The sequence below is a fragment of the Acipenser ruthenus genome, chromosome 35 (genome assembly GCF_902713425.1).
Source record: "Acipenser ruthenus chromosome 35, fAciRut3.2 maternal haplotype, whole genome shotgun sequence".
NCBI lineage: Eukaryota > Metazoa > Chordata > Actinopteri > Acipenseriformes > Acipenseridae > Acipenser > Acipenser ruthenus.
The window spans coordinates 9,380,695-9,397,018 of NC_081223.1; the positions used below are offsets into that span (position 1 = coordinate 9,380,695).

General features: G+C 42.5%; 1 protein-coding gene across 2 annotated transcripts in view; it reads left to right on the plus strand.

The window, feature by feature from the left end:
- Positions 1 to 2,268: 2,268 nt before the first annotated feature.
- The window catches only part of LOC131705236 (multiple epidermal growth factor-like domains protein 10), a 44,867-nt gene continuing 30,811 nt past the window's right edge, over positions 2,269 to 16,324 (plus strand). For both annotated transcript variants that reach the window (XM_059007568.1, XM_059007569.1), the window contains exon 1: positions 2,269 to 2,749. The gene's annotated coding sequence lies outside the window, so the exon portion shown is untranslated. The remainder of the gene's footprint in view (positions 2,750 to 16,324) is intronic.

The window sequence follows — 16,324 nt, forward strand, 5'->3', positions numbered from 1 at the left end:
GCAGTACGTTTCGCTCCAGAATGCCTTGATAGTCTTGAGATTTCATTGTGCCCTGCACAGATTCAAGGCACCCTGTGCCAGGCACAGCAAAGCAGCCCCAAAACATAACCGAGCCTCCTCCATGTTTCACTGTAGGTATGGTGTTCTTTTCTTTGAAAGCTTCATTTTTTTCGTCTGTGAACATAGAGTTGATGTGACTTGCCAAAAAGCTCCAGTTTTGACTCATCTGTCCAAAGGACATTCTCCCAGAAGGATTGTGGCTTGTCAATATGCATTTTAGCAAATTCCAGTCTGGCTTTTTTATGTTTTTCTGTCAAAAGTGGAGTCCTCCTGGGTCTTCTTCCATGGAGCCCACTTTCGCTCAAAAAGCGACGGATGGTGCGATCAGAAACTGATGTACCTTCACCTTGGAGTTCAGCTTGTATCTCTTTGGCAGTTATCCTTGGTTCTTTTTCTACCATTCGCACTATCCTTCTGTTCAATCTGGGGTCGATTTTCCTCTTGCGGCCGCGCCCAGGGAGGTTGGCTACAGTTCCATGGACCTTAAACTTCTTAATGATATTTGCAACTGTTGTCACAGGAACATCAAGCTGCTTGGAGATGGTCTTGTAGCCGTTACCTTTACCATGCTTGTCTATTATTTTCTTTCTGATCTCCTCAGACAACTCTCCATGTTCAGTGTGGTGCACACAATGATACCAAACAGCACAGTGACTATTTTTCTCCATTTAAATAGGCTGAATGACTGATTACAAGATTGTGATACTAATTAAAGAAACTAATTAGTTTGAAATATCACTATAATCCAATTATTTATTATCTTTTCTAAGGGGTACCAACAAATGTGTCCAGGCCATTTTAGAATATCTTTGTAGAATAAGCAATAATTCATCTCTTTTCACAGCTTCTTTGCTTTATTCTATGACATACCAAAGGCATGCAAGTATACATGATAAAATAGCTTTTAATTTCATCACTTTTCAGGAGGAATGAAGCATTATTTCAATGAGCTGTAAGGGTACCAACAAATTTGAGCATGTTATATATATATATATATATATATATATATATATATATATATATATATATATATATATATATATATATATATATATGCCGATGTCAGGACAGGCAGCTTTGTACATTTTGGATCATTTTTATCTGGCATCTCATACCTGTTATGTAAATGCTCACTAACTGTATACAGTTAAGTCTAAATGTAATGTAGCGGGTTGAGGAAATGCATCAGAGCGGATATTGATTCAGCGGGGAGCTATGCGTGCGCTCAAGATGAAAAGGCGCGCTTCAGTTATCTTTATGATTCAGCCGGCGGCGCTTAACAATGTCCATGACCGGGAGGACCTATTCAAATGGGCGCTTTTTATCTGGAAACCCTTGAGGCTTATTTATTTACTCGAAAATAATAAGCGTTTTTTTCAAAAGTTAATCCAGTGAAGTATTCCCCCAGTACAGCTAAGTGTTTGTTGGAATTCCTGTCGTCAACCCTTTGACTAAACATTGAGTACGAGCGACTGATTGGCTGTATTGTTTAGGGTTGTATATACAGTATGTCGAAATGTTGTTTTTTTCTGCTTTTCTATACATTCTGTGGGTATTGGACACCCCTGTGGTAACACTCAACGAGGGGGCGGACGGGACGTCACGGATTGTATGCGACCAATCTGCAAGGATTTTTTCTGATTGTTCTTAGATAACGGCGCACCTGCCAACCGAGCGCCAACTAACAACTTTGCATCAAAGTCTTACCCATTGCAATTGAATCTTGCAACAGGGAGATGCAGCTTGTATATAATGCTTGGCAGGGATGCCGTAGCACTGCGTGACGTAGTTATGGCAAAGAGGTTTAATGGACAGCCTATATTAACACAAAAGTGTGTGACACAGTAAGCGGTGTTTATAACTTAAATCCTTCAGTGTTGTATATTGAGTGAGGGACAAACGCCTCCCCTTGTACAACTTTACTACGGCAGTGTGTGTTTGCATTTCCCGCAGTATTTTCCAAGTCTTTTCCTACGCTTTACCGTGCTTTCCCTGCGGTTTACTGCACTTCACTCTGTGCTATGGTAAACATCATATATAAGAGTTCCCATGCAATATTAAATAAAGCAGTACCTATAGTTTTCATTCAAACCCTCCCCCCAAGCACCCCAGTGCCCCCAGCTCACTACTTCATTTCCAATGCTTTCAGGAGCTCGCTTGTAAAAGCTTCCTGAGTTTGGAAGTTCCTGCATTCTTCCTGCCGCTGGTTTCTGTGCGAGGCATTACAGCACAGCGCATCATCGCGGCAAGCGGCTAGAGAGACGCGCTCCATAGCGAAATATCAGCCACAAGATACAATTCACACGTCTTTATTTTAAACAAGACTTTCTAAATTTGTGCTACATATTTTTTCATAAAAAAAAAAAAAAATGTTGAAAACTGAAATGCTAAATTCACTCAATAAACAACAAAACCGTTACTGAAAGTCAATATATTGGGACAGAAAATATATTATCGCTCCTTGTTCTTTTCCGAGTTGTTTATTTATTTTTTGGCTACGTCTGCTTGTATTTCGTTTTTTTATTATTATTATTATTCTAAGCCGGTGAGGAAATTACGTTTTTTTTTTTTTATTTGGTTCGACAGCAAGGACGTCATCTTAAAATTAATTCAATTGTCTTGTCGTGTTTAAATTCAAGCTTCGGACATAATATTCGCAATACAGACTGGGACAGATGGTCTGACGAAGGTAAGAGTAATTTCTACTTAAAATAATTTAACTTTAATACATTTTAGTTAATCAGGCAGTCGATTTTACAAAAGGTCATGGCATTGTCCTCATCTGAGAACAGGCTACTTCGTAATTTTGTGGACCATTTTTAACTGCCATCTACCTGTTATTTTAAAATGTTCTCTTTAACTTGTTATAATAACTTAGTCTAATTGTGTTAGATGCCAAATTGAAGTCTAAATGTATTGTATCAACTTACATAAATACAGCTTGTGTTCTGACTTTTTCTTAGTTAATGGGTTAAAAGTGACAGTTTTCCAGCATTTCACCCTTAAAAGTTTACTCATAGTAAAAGCAAAGCATAGTGAAGGCCTGAGTTGGGTGAATACAGAGTGTAACTGGTAAAACTGCAAAATTACAGTGTCAATTTACAACTTTTATAAACATTGGAGCGGCAATATGTAGTCTGTTACCAGTGGTAAGTCCAATAGTGATACCACAGTTCTCCACAAAAGAACAATGATAGCACAAAGATAGGTGAGGGAGCAGTTCAGTCTCTGTGCCTCAAACCTGCCCTGGACTGGAGGGAGCTCCCTTTCTCTTAGGGGGGTGAGGGAGCAGTTCAGTCTCCATGCTTCAAGTCTGCCCTGGACTGGAGGGGGCACCCTTTCTCTTAGGGGGGTGAGGGAGCAGTTCAGTCTCCATGTCTCAAGCCTGCCCAGGACTGGAGGGAGCTCCCTTTCTCTTAGGGGGTGAGGGAGCAGTTCAGTCTCCATGTCTCAAGCCTGCCCTGGACTGGAGGGAGCTCCCTTTCTCTTAGGGGGTGAGGGAGCAGTTCAGTCTCCATGCCTCAAGCCTGCCCTGGACTGTAGGGAGCTCCCTTTCTCTTAGGGGGTGAGGGAGCAGTTCAGTCTCCATGTCTCAAGCCTGCCCTGAACTGGAGGGAGCTCCCTTTATCTTGGGGGGGGTGAGGGAGGGGGCAGTTCAGTCTCCATGCTTCAAGTCTGCCCTGGACTGGAGGGAGCACCCTTTTTCTTAGGTAGGACTAATAGTCCCAATTCAACTTCTATTAAATTCAAAGGCTATTGAAAATTAAAAGAAGTGGTTTCAAAAGACAGATTAAAATTATAATGCAGGGATTAGCCTAGCCTCTCTTCCTGTGAATTGCTAGTGAATTAACTAGTTTGCATAATTATCAATTAATCTGTTGTTTTTGGGTTCAACGATTATCAATTAGGATAAACTAGACGTCGAACCACTGTAATATTTTCCATAGAATTTGAAACGAACCCCCACAAATACGTTTACAAATACAATGTTATTCCTTGAGACAGCAGCAGGGACATGAGTGATATAAAAATGAGTTTAACTTGCTTACTGCTTGGTATCTGGGAAATAAACACAATGCAAAAGCACTCTGAAACTGCATTAAAACAAAGAAGAAATCAATCAAGCAAGCACATAAAGTTAAACAACCTTTAAAAAATGCAAGTGATTAAACGTGAAGTAAATAAATGATGACATCTGTTGCTTTTGCTGCTGCACAGACCACGTACACTTTAATGATTGACCATTGTGGGATTTAGTTCCGTTATAAATATAAACAGTTTGGGAATAAAACAAACCCACGCTGGGTCGTAAGGCTGTGCATAAACCAGCGAGTTTATTATATTAGTGTTCACCGCGAAACGCACAGTATTGCTTACCCTTACATGCAGTTCATTATCTTAAAATGCATTACCCTGAATTTTGACCTTTGACCCTTTTTTGGTTCCAGAATGCATATGAAGTGACCCAATCTTAATGAATTTACTTTAGACATTTTTAATAATTATTGGTGAGAAAATTGAAAGAATCTATCAGTTAATTATTTTTAAAGCTTTTCATTAGCCCTACCTTTCCCTGTCAAGCTGAGCTTTCTAGAACGAGCTTGATATTGGAAAGGGACAGGAAGTTGAAGGGAGTGGGCGGCTGTTGTTTCCTGTTTGATAACATCAGTCCGTTCTTATTATAAAGTCCCTTTTTCTTGCAGCCTCGATTACTCAGCGCAACGTGATGATTGTGATGCACAGAGAGCACGTTCTCAAGGGCAGGGAGGCGTGAGGTAGGAGGATTCAGAGCCTGTGATGCACAGAGAGTGCGTTCTCAAGGGCAGAGAGGCGTGAGGTAGGAGGATTCAGAGCCTGTGATGCACAGAGAGTGCGTTCTCAAGGGCAGAGAGGTGTGAGGTAGGAGGATTCAGAGCCTGTGATGCACAGAGAGTGCGTTCTCAAGGGCAGAGAGGCGTGAGGTAGGAGGATTCAGAGCCTGTGTGATGCACAGAGAGCACGTTCTCAAGGACAGAGAGGCGTGAGGTAGGAGGATTCAGAGCCTGTGTGATGCACAGAGAGCGCGTTCTCAAGGACAGAGAGGCGTGAGGTAGGAGGATTCAGAGCCTGTGTGATGCACAGAGAGTGCGTTCTCAAGGGCAGAGAGGCGTGAGGTAGGAGGATTCAGAGCCTGTGTGATGCACAGAGAGCACGTTCTCAAGGGCAGAGAGGCGTGAGGTAGGAGGATTCAGAGCCTGTGTGATGCACAGAGAGTGCGTTCTCAAGGACAGAGAGGCGTGAGGTAGGAGGATTCAGAGCCTGTGTGATGCACAGAGAGTGTGTTCTCAAGGGGAGGGAGGCGTGAGGTAGGAGGATTCAGAGCCTGTGTGATGCACAGAGAGTGCGTTCTCAAGGGGAGGGAGGCATGAGGTAGGAGGATTCAGAGCCTGTGTGATGCACAGAGAGCACATTCTCAAGGGCAGAGAGGCGTGAGGTAGGAGGATTCAGAGCCTGTGTGATGCACAGAAAGCACGTTCTCAAGGGCAGAGAGGCGTGAGGTAGGAGGATTCAGAGCCTGTGTGATGCACAGAGAGTGCGTTCTCAAGGGCAGAGAAGCGTGAGGTAGGAGGATTCAGAGCCTGTGTGATGCACAGAGAGCACGTTCTCAAGGGCAGGGAGGCGTGAGGTAGGAGGATTCAGAGCCTGTGTGATGCACAGAGAGTGCGTTCTCAAGGGCAGAGAGGCGTGAGGTAGGAGGATTCAGAGCCTGTGTGATGCACAGAGAGCACGTTCTCAAGGACAGAGAGGCGTGAGGTAGGAGGATTCAGAGCCTGTGTGATGCACAGAGAGTGTGTTCTCAAGGGGAGGGAGGCGTGAGGTAGGAGGATTCAGAGCACAGATTACTAGGATATCCCTGAGGGGCCAGGTCAATTCACTCAAAGTAAAGTGACTTGAAGGGTTGTCTTTATATCACCCATGCCCCATTATGCATGTGCTCGATCATTCTGCGATCAGTGCTGTTTCTCCATAGATCATTATTTGCTGGGCTTGCTAACCATTCCACCAAAAATATATATTTTTCACTCTCAAAAGCTTGATTTCTGAAGTAAGATGAGTTAAAAATGACCACTGGAGGCATGGAGCTGTAATTGCTGTTCCAACTGTGTGCTTTTATATAAAGGTTTTTGCCAGAGTTTCAGTTTCAAACCCTATTTCTAAAACCAACTCACTTCAGAAATGTTCAGAAGCCGCCATGGTCAATAAAGACATTAGACATCTCAATAGAGCTCCCAGAAACATGTCTAAACTCTAAGTGCAGTGTACCAATTTACCTGTCTCCCTGCACCACTGGATGTACTGTAAGGAATACCACATTTGTACACACAGTAAATCTAAACAAGAAGTGGAATACACTGGTCTATTTCACAACCATATGAGCTGCTCAGTAAGCAAAACAGCTCCACCCAGATATTCTGTAAGCCTGAAACATTTTACATTTTAAACAACACATTGTTCCAATCCTCGGAGCTCTGTGGACTGAAGCATATGACGTCTTGGCAGCCCTAGGGTACCCTGCACAATGCACAGCCCGGAGAGAAGGGGCAGGGAAACTATTCAGCAGTGAGTGAAAAGACTTGCAGGGAGGGGAGGCACCACAGGGAATATTCAGGAGCAAGGCTACTCAATGTAGAGCTCAGCTCCCAGACAGCATGCCGGGATACACAGGCAGCATGGTTTTTTTTATTTTCTGTATGTTGGCTAAACAATTCTCCAGACAGCAGGCACAAACGAGAAATACCCCCCTCAGGGAAACACCAGTAACTCAGATCTGTCCTGCTTGTAACGAGAGCATTCTGTAACGTATCAAAGATTTTATTCCAGTAACAAATATTTTTCAATGTGCTCAAATTATCTTTTACTCAATTGGACTCTAACGCACCCCTAATTTGTAAATGTCAAAAATCAAACGGTTTTAGACACCTGTGAAGCCCAACCCACACAGTGAAAATGTCAGTGTAATTAACTTGCATTGAATGCACATACCACAGTTTTTATATGAAAAAAAAAAAACTTAATACATTCAATGACAAATGTTTTGACTAGAAGTCTTTCTCACTGTCTAAACATGTATTTATTTTATGAATTTATTGCGTTTATATAGCGCTTTTTATACAAAAGTATCACAAAGCACTGTACAGTACATAACAGAAAGAAAGAACAAACCACAATACATTTGTATAGCGTGTCACACATACAACTGCCACAGTCAGACCATTTAAATAACAGATTTAAATAACAGTATACACATACTAATACAAAAGCAGCAATTTTAAAGATAAGATTTGAACCAGGATAGGACAAGGCCAGACAGTCCCACTGTGCTTTCAAGACGATTCAGTAGGATGGAATGGTCTACAGTATCAAAGGCAGCACTTGGATCTAGAAGAATTAAAACTGATGGAAAGCCCGAGTCAGAGCTTATCAGTAGATCATTCACAACTCTGACAAGGGCCGCCTCGGTGCTGCGTGCAGCACGAAAACCAGACTGCAACTTCAACAATATACCATTAAGAAATATTTGTAATTGAATTGCAACAACTCTCTCTAGAACCTTATCTAAGAATGTTAGGTTGGAGATAGGCCTATAGTTATTGAGGACTTTAGAGTCCAAATTGTGTTTCTTAAGCATAGGCTTTACCACAGCTACCTTAAGAGCTGAGGGAACTGTACCAGAGGAAAGTGAACCATTTATAATGTTTAAAATGTGGGTATTAATAACACTAAGAACATCTTTTAATAGTTTTGTAGGAATAGGATCAAGAGAGCATCTAGCAGCTCTCACATGTTGAACTAGCTCTGTCAGTTTCTGTAAGATAATCAAAGAAAAAGCCCCCATAGTAGCCTTAATAGGTGTAGTTGGTAAAATTCTCCTTAATAGAAGGTGTCTGTGGAATCTCATTTCTGATGTCTAGTATTATATTTTCAAAGAAATCTAAGCAGCCGTTGCAGCTGTGAGAGGAGCCAATGTCAAGGGTAGGACTATTAGGAGAAGGATTCATTAATTCATCTAGGGTAGCAAAAAGAAATCTAGGATTATTTTTATTTGTTTCAATTAAATTAGAATAATATGTGATTTGTCATTGAATTTATGACTTCATGTACCAGCACTGGGTGTTTAATAGTTATGGATGCCACACCCAGGGATCCCGTTATTATGTAATAATCACACAGTGCTTGAAAAGTTACAAATATTTGTATAAAAATATCGGATTGTAGCCAAGTGCAATCTGAAAGGTGTATAGGAAGCAAGGAGCGCATGATATAGGTTTGGTGGACTGGTACAAAATGAAGGCAGTTATTGTGTGTGACAGACGGGTGGACAGGCAGATAGACAGGCAGAATTGACGTGTTAGGATCCCCATTTTTTTTAATAAGGACCCTAAACAGTACTTAGTAAGCAAAATAAACTGGGACACAACAAATAATGTACTAAATGCTTTCCAATTAAATGGCTGGTTTCGCAGACCCTGATAAGCACTAATCTTGGGCTACATACCTTAGGTACAGTAAGGTAACCCAAGAGGTCTGCTCAGGGTCTGTGCCGTTTTTCATGTAGTACTTTGATGTGTTGGAACATCTTCATAAATTAATCGAAAACAAAAATCCATTGAAGCAGAGTTCTGAGCTGATCTGAAATCTCCCGTTACAAGATCTCTATGGACATAAACATTTGCATTTGAATGAGATACGACAAAAGTAAAACCTAAAGGCGTTTTTTTTTTTATATAAATGTAGTTGTTGCCAATTATTTTTTTTTATTATTATTATTTTCTCCCCAATTTGGAATGGCCAATTATTTTTAGGCTCAGCTCACCGCTACCACCCCTGCGCGGACTTGGGAGGGCGAAGACAAACACATGCTGTCCTCCGAAGCGTGTGCCGTCAGCTGACCGCTTTTTTTCACACTGCGGACTCACCATGCAGCCACCCAAGAGCTACAGCGTCAGAGGACAACGCAGCTCTGGGCAGCTTACAGGCAAGCCCGCTGGCACCCGGCCAGACCACAGGGGTCAGTGGTGCGCGGTGAGCTGAGGACACCCTGGCCGACCTAACCCTCCCTCCCCCCGGGCGGAGCTTGGCCAATTGTGCGCCTCCCCCCCTGGGAGCTCCCGTCCACGGTCGGCAAAGGAATAGCCTGGACTCGAACTGGAGACGTCCAGACTATAGAGCGCATCCTGCACTCCATGTGGAGCGCCTTTACTGGATGCGCCACTCGGGAGCCCAAAACCTAAACCTAAACTGTTTTATTCTTCCTGTCGGAGAAGCTCTTTGGAGAGTTGATGTCCCACTCATGCCAGTGAATGTGTTTTCACTTCTCAGCGCCTGCTTTAGTTTGGAAGAGACTTCTTGGATCAGCGGCCAATCGCTGTGCTTATCTGGTGGTCTGGGAATATGCTTCGCTTTCATTCCTGTAATGCAGTTATGCACGGGGGCTGTTTAGGGATAAAATATGTTTAAGCAAGCATTCTGAAGAGGGTGATAACCGCAGGCTTCCGAGCTCTAGAACAATTCTTTGTGTATATGTTTCGCTGTGTGCAGGGCAATTTTACATGGGACACTGAATAGGATCTACATTTTTGTAATACTGTATTTAATTTCTGACTTGTTTAAAGGTGTGTTCTGTATGATTTATTCGAAAACCAGCCATTTAACTATTCCAGTAAACTTCTGAAAATACTCCTAAATGTGGAGAAGTGAGATAGGGAATGAACTATCGAGTGGGAGAGTTCACAGCTGTTTATGTGACACAGAGACAAATGCAAGGACAGACAGACACCGCCCCTATATACCCAGAATCTAATATTCTCAATAACTAAATGATGTTAACACCCAAGTTTCATGACAGTAGGATAAGTGGTTCTCCAGATATGTAAAAATGCAAGTGTGATATGCAGCTGGACGGATGTACAGACAGACAGACACCCCCTGTATCCCCTGTGTGTGTGTGTGTGTGCGTGTGTGCCTGCGAGGTTGTTAATGTATCCGTATTTGTGTGTGTGTGTGCGTGCCTGTGAGGTTGTTAATGTATCCGTATTTATGTGTGTGTGTGTGTGTGTGTGTGTGTGCGTGTGTGCCTGTGAGGTTGTTAATGTATCCGTATTTGTATGTGTGTGTGCGTGTGTGCCTGTGAGGTTGTTAATGTATCCGTATTTGTGTATGTGTGTGTGTGTGCCTGTGAGGTTGTTAATGTATCGGTGTGCTTCAGCTTCCTACTCCTGTTGTTTGCCACCAAAACTGAGGAAAAGGATGTTTGAACGCCGCGCTGAATTGACATGCAAGATGTTTCCTATTCAAAGCCCTGCGTTTGTCTCGGAGAGACTCCTGAGTGTGCGGCTCTGAGAGAGAAATGAGACACTGCATGACTCACAACAACAAGTACAGCAGCAGCTTCAGATGCCTTTTTATTTTTTTTTAAACTTTCCCATTTTTGTATCAGACTGCACCAGGTATTTCCTGTAGAATCCTAGTTGCTGGCTCTTTTTGAGTACTTCTTGATTCCAAGGAACTCCCTTTATGTGGTGACCTTTCAACTCTACTGATCCCAATACTAACAGTGTGAAGCAGGCGGGCCAGCACAGTTGAAAATGGAAAGGATACTAATTGACTGCATTTTGAAAATATGTTTGTATTTAGTACACGCAGGCTGCTAAAACTCGATTTTAATCGCAGATTTTTCTTTCTTCGTGTTTAAAACATTTCTAGGACATTTTCCAATTCAGCTGAACACTATGGATTCGTGACACAGTGGAATCATCAAAGAAAAGCTTTCTAACTTATTCAGTTGCTTGTTTTCCTCTCTCAAAGACTTTGAAACCAGAAGTATTATTCATGTCCCTTACAAAAGTTTCCCATAGTAAAAGCCTTGCAATGAAAGCATGATAAAGCATATGTAAGAACTGTAAAGACCAGATAAGCAATGTAAAGCATATTACAAACCATGGTAAACTATGGTAAATGCACAGTATAACCATGGGAAAACTTCAAAAACACTGCGCAGGTTTACTGAACGTTGGGTATTAAGGGTATTAAGATCTTCCACTTTTCAGATAATTGAAACAGACACTTGAGACTGTGGTTTTTAATATGGCTTACCGTGCACAATTACTGTGGTAAACGTTTCTCTGTTTTAGTGTTCGTCTGGTTTGCCTGCCAGCTTGGCGACAGCCCTGTTTAGCAGCTCTTGTGATTGTGCCAGAGCCCCCAGCTTTCAGTCCTCTTGTTTGTTTCCTTGTTTCCCTCGTCCTGTGTCCTGTGTGGTCGCTGCCAGCTCAGCACTTCCTTTCCTTACAAAGCGATCCCGAAACGTGACACCTGCCCCCTTGCTTGTCTCCCTGTTGTCCCAGCTGCCATTTCCCTGTTTGTTCCGATTTTCACCGGAAAAAAATGGGAATCCCCACCTGGATTGGCTCTTCCTCCTTTTTTTCATCTGTTATTTCCAGTCATCGTAAATGTAGTTTTTACCAGCAGGAAATTTTAATTTAAGCACAAACAAAAGCATCCACTTTATTTATTGTATTTCCCATTAAACGCTAATCCCCACTTATATCATCTACATCAGGGCTGTACAATTCTGACCCTACTGGTTCCACATATAACCTAAACTACTGAATTGAACCCATTCAACCTGCTTCCAGGTCTTAATCCTTTATATTTCATGAGACCTATGAAACCTGGAGGATTCTGGATCTTCAGGACTAGTTAGAATAGCATCCTTCAGGGCTGCTCTCCTCTCATCCGCACCCTTTCACTGCAGCACTTTCCCCACAATTATGATGTTTGTCACATGCCCAGATATTTCCAACCACACGATTTAGTACATCTAATAAGGAAGGCGGCAGTCTGCTATAGCTGTCATGTGAATCCCCAGCGATAGAGGCTCTGGGGTAGGATGGAAGCCTGGGAAACATGCCTTGAGTTCTCGAGTGTTTGAGTGTGTGACTGCGTGTGGTCTCTGTAGTCCTGTGCATTGCTGCTCCCCCACACAGCCTGCGATGTGTACAGACACACAGGGGGCTCTGCTGGGGCACTGTGGGACGGTTTCCTACCAAGGGCTAAGTGTTTCAGGCTTTAGGGAAGGAGAACTCTAGCCCCTCAGCTCTGCCAGCTCATTAAAAGGCTGCTAGAAGCTTCGATCTCATTGTTTTTTTTTTATAGAAAAGCTGTTTTGATTTAAGTTGACGGTTGTCGAGAGCCTAGTTCCTGCAGTCTGATTTGTACAGTGTGTTATCTGCAGCTTGAACCAGGGCTGTCTAGCGCCAGTTTAGTCTGCTAAATCATTTAGCCTTTTTAATTACTTGAAACGAGCCCCTAATTCATTCAGAAATTTTGTTTTAGTAAATTATGAGCTACGTTCTCAAGCTACAGTATTTGCACGAAACATTTTCTGATTTCAAAAAACACAGTAAAGTTGTTTAAAATAATTATTTTTATTTAGGGGCTTGTAAGCAGTCCGGAGCGGTTTCTTATTCATGATTGCATCGTAAACGGTGTTTTTGAATCAGGTCTTATGTACAGGAAGCTCTGTTTTAGAGGACTGACAACATTTCTGAATGTTTTTTGCACACATTCTGTCACAGAATTTTCTAATGTTGAATTCAGATAAAACAGGTTATGCTAGTGGGATCACAGAACCAACTAAAAGGAAAAGTGGGATTACATGAGCTCGACCCTTGCAGTCTCTCATCAAAAACTAGAAATTAAGAGTTTGGGGGTCATCTTTGATCCTGATCTATCATTTGAGACTCATATTAGGGAAGTTACTAAAGTATCTTTTTAACATTTGAGAAATATAGCCAAACTTAGACCAATTATTTCTGTATCTGATGCAAAGAGACTAATGCATGCCTTTGTTTCATCAAGCATTGATTATTGTAGTGCACTTTTTTCTGGTGTCCCAAAACGTGTGGTATCCCGCTTGCAGCTTGTTCAGAATACCGTCGCTAGAATTCTGACTAAAACCAGGAAAAGTGAACATATTACCCCTGTTTACACTGGCTCCCTGTGCAGTATAGAATTGATTTGAAGATGTTGCTGTTAACTTACAAGGCACTGAATGGATTAGCACCTAGTTATTTGCAGGAGTTACTGACCCCGTATCTTCCAAACCGCACTCTGAGATCACAGGATGCGGGGCTGCTGGTTATTCCTAGGGTCAGCAAAAGCAACACGGGAGGAGGCAGGGCTTTTTCTTGTAGAGCTCCTGAATTATGGAATGCTCTGCCTTCGTTTGTCAGGGAAGCTGGGACCGTTACAGTTTCCAAGTCAAGACTAAAAACGCACTTTTATAAAATGGCTTTCTTATCTTAGTGGGTTTTAATTTAACTTTAAAATTGTTGCTTTTGTATTGTGTATACTGTTATTTAAATCTGTTATTTAAACGGTCTGATCGTGGCAGTTGTATGTGTGACATGCTATACAAATGTATTGTGGTGTGTTCTTTTTCCTGCTATGTACTGTACAGTGCTTTGTGATACTTTAAAATTCAATAAATAAATAAATAAATAAAGAGTGTCAGTTCCCAAACAGCTATGAAAAAAGTTCCATTCAAAATCAAATACACATTTAACATAATGTGTGCCTCTTTCTTAGTTGGAAATGTGAGATCTACAAAGTGATAGAGATACATATTAGATTTACTGGCATTATTTTGGTCATATCTGTGTAACCCTTTGTTGCATTTCGTAACTATTAAACACTTACTAGTGCTAAAGAAATGCTAAAAGAAAATTCAGTGACAAACGTTTCGACTAGAAGTCCTTTTCAATGTGTTGAGACGTTGGAATGGTTGAGAGTCACTGCCAGTGTGTCATTTTGGAGTGTGGACTCCACACACCATTGCTAAAGTGTGACTGGTCTCTTAATGGTCTTGTTAAGAGGAAGCGGGTGTGTGCTGATTATCCGGACGCAGTGTGGATCATTGCAGAGGTGTGAGGGGCTCGTTACACGTGGGCAAGAATGGAAAAGAGAGCAAAAGAAAAGAAATACCGTATTCCTTCGAATTTAAGACTTTTTGAACATTTTTTTGCTTCTCAAAAATAGCCTGCGTCTTAAATTCGAATACAGTATAGTGATGCGTGTATTAAAATCACCAACAAAAGACCAGACTGTACACAAACAGCAACGTGACTGACTGCCGAGAAAAGACAAACCAAAACGTTAGTGCCCGATCTCGAATCATCCATGACACGCAGGCAGCCATTTTCAAAGAAGAGTCATTAGCTTCATCAGGAATTCGAAGAGAAGCTTTTACAAGTTCAGTGTTTGTAACAAACAGTACCAGCTTGGCCAGATCGGAAATGCAGATCAGATCACTGTATTTTTCGACATGCCAAGCAATACCACAGTTCACAAATTGGGAGAAAAAAGGTGTGAGTAATGAGAAGCAGCACATAACTGTAATGCTCTGTGTGATAGCAGACGGCCGCGTATGTGTAACTGAGGTTGTGTCTTTGTAAATGCGTATTTATTTGATGTTTTATTTTTTCCTCAAATCGAGGGTGGGAAATTTGGGCTGCGTCTTAAATTCGAAGGAATACGATAAGTAAAAAATAAATAACGTAAGATAAAGAGGTGAGAATGAGAAAAAGGTTATGACAAGATGGGGGAGAATTGTAGATGGGAGGTCTTCAGTGGGAAACATTCTCTGGTACAGTGGTGTTCCTGTGTCCATTTAGAATGGGCTCTGTTATTATCTGTGCTATTATTACATGATGTTAAATAAAATATCTACATTTATATATATATATATATATATATATATATATATATATATATATATATATATATATATATATATATATATATATATATATATATATATATATGCTAAACTTTTGGTCATAGCTGTAGTTGGCTCATGCTGGGATCAGGACAAGAAAGGCTGGGAGTTTGGCTTAGTTAGTTTGGGGTCAGTGGAGTCAGGCAGTGGAAAGATTACAAACAATAAGGGCCAGGAGCCAGAGACACAGCCTCCCTGCTCTGAGCTCCACACACCATAGGCTGACACACAGCTGGCAACAAGCACACTCCCATCATATACTGGAGAAAACTGTATATACCCGACTCTGCAAACTGGAACTTTGACAGGACTGATTCACAGCCTGGGGATACCGAAGTGATCAGGTGTGTCTGCAGTCTGAGCAGTCAGTGTGGCCTGGCTGGCAGTGATCAGGTGTGCCTGCAGTCTGAGCAGTCAGTGTGGCCTGGCTGGCAGTGATCAGGTGTGTCTGCAGTCTGAGCACTCAGTGTGGCCTGACTGGCAGTGATCAGGTGTGTCTGCAGTCTGAGCAGTCAGTGTGGCCTGGCTGGCAGTGATCAGGTGTGCCTGCAGTCTGAGCAGTCAGTGTGGTCTGGCTGGCAGTGATCAGGTGTGCCTGCAGTCTGAGCAGTCAGTGTGGCCTGGCTGGCAGTGATCAGGTGTGCCTGCAGTCTGAGCAGTCAGTGTGGCCTGGCTGGCAGTGATCAGGTGTGTCTGCAGTCTGAGCACTCAGTGTGGTCTGGCTGGCAGTGATCAGGTGTGTCTGCAGTCTGAGCAGTCAGTGTGGCCTGGCTGGCAGTGATCAGGTGTGTCTGCAGTCTGAGCAGTCAGTGTGGCCTGGCTGGCAGTGATCAGGTGTGTCTGCAGTCTGAGCAGTCAGTGTGGCCTGGCTGGCAGTGATCAGGTGTGTCTGCAGTCTGAGCAGTCAGTGTGGCCTGGCTGGCAGTGATCAGGTGTGTCTGCAGTCTGAGCAGTCAGTGTGGCCTGGCTGGCAGTGATCAGGTGTGTCTGCAGTCTGAGCAGTCAGTGTGGCCTGGCTGGCAGTGATCAGGTGTGTCTGCAGTCTGAGCAGTCAGCGTGGCCTGGCTGGCCACAGCGCAGCTCTGTGTCTCAGCTGTGAAACCGCAGTCCTCTCCGCTGTGGTTTCCAGCTGAGCTCACAGAGCCTGTTTGCTCAGAGCCGCTGACACACAGTAGCCGTGCCCCGAGGACAGATTCAGCAGCTCCACACTGACTCTGTGTTCATGTGTAAAGGGGTTGGGGCGCTTTGCAAAGTCATGAAAGTGTCAGATTAAAAATTAAAATCCTCAAAAGTGGCTGACAATAATAATTCTGTAAGTTTCATTTAATCTTGCTTGTCGTCGCCTCCATTTGTTATTTAGGTCTCAAATGTGCAGTTTATAAAAAGATGTTATAGTAAACCTGTATTTTTATTTTAAAACAAGATTAAGGCAAGGCAACTGTCCTC